Below are 824 nucleotides of genomic sequence, written 5' to 3' on the forward strand. Positions count from 1 at the left end.
GATGGGTCAAATTCCCACAAGGTGACGATCACTCAAAGCTGAGTAACAGCTGTGCCATTGACAGGACGTGTGTCTTTCATGTCCCCACAACTCCCACCTTCTGATTTTTCTCTTTTCTGAACTGTTACTCATTTCACCCTCCCCCTGGCTCTTGTAGGCATTTGAGTTTATAATCTTGGTCCTGTGCATTTTCAAGCCTTCAATCACTTATTCCCTCCATCATCCATTCAGTCCGTCAGCAGGTGTTTGCTGAGTGGTTGTTCTGGGCCAGGTTTGTGCTAGGCAGTGGGCATGAAAACAAGATATGGCCCTGCCCTCAGAGAGCTCATAATCTGGAGAGAAAGACAAATACAGAGACACAGCATTGCAGGGAATTCCCTGGTGGTCCAGTGGTTAGGACTCTGCACTTGCACTGCTGGGGCCAGGGTTCAATCCCCGGTCTGGGAACTAAGATCCTGCAAGCCGCGCAGCGCGGCCAGGAAAAAAAACAGAAAAACACAACATTGCAAACAGGGGATGTTCTATGGATCCCAGATGTTTAAGCTTGTGCAGATACCCTCGGTGCATGACCCACATCCCCTTGGGGACTCACCAGTCCCAGACGAGGGGATGGCTTCCTACTACAAGCACCTGCAACTCCCCGCTTAGTGGCCTTTGCATGCAGGCTGGAAATACTGAAGAATACATGTCCCCAGGAACAGCCCTCAAATGACTGACCTGAGTTGCTGGATAAACAACCCAGCTCCCTCCCCCTCAGGTGGGATGACTGTGATGTGGGTTCTACGCTACCTACCAGAAGTTCCCCAACAGCCACTGCATTAACT

General features: G+C 50.7%; 1 non-coding gene across 1 annotated transcript; it reads left to right on the plus strand.

The window, feature by feature from the left end:
* Positions 1–375: 375 nt before the first annotated feature.
* TRNAA-UGC (transfer RNA alanine (anticodon UGC)) lies at positions 376–447 on the plus strand. The gene has a single exon. It is a non-coding gene; the product is annotated as a tRNA-Ala (tRNA).
* Positions 448–824: the final 377 nt, after the last annotated feature.

The sequence above is a fragment of the Delphinapterus leucas genome, chromosome 15, assembly GCF_059928025.1.
Source record: "Delphinapterus leucas isolate spDelLeu-1000000601 "Yukka" chromosome 15, BTC_Dleu_Yukka2, whole genome shotgun sequence".
Lineage (NCBI taxonomy): Eukaryota > Metazoa > Chordata > Mammalia > Artiodactyla > Monodontidae > Delphinapterus > Delphinapterus leucas.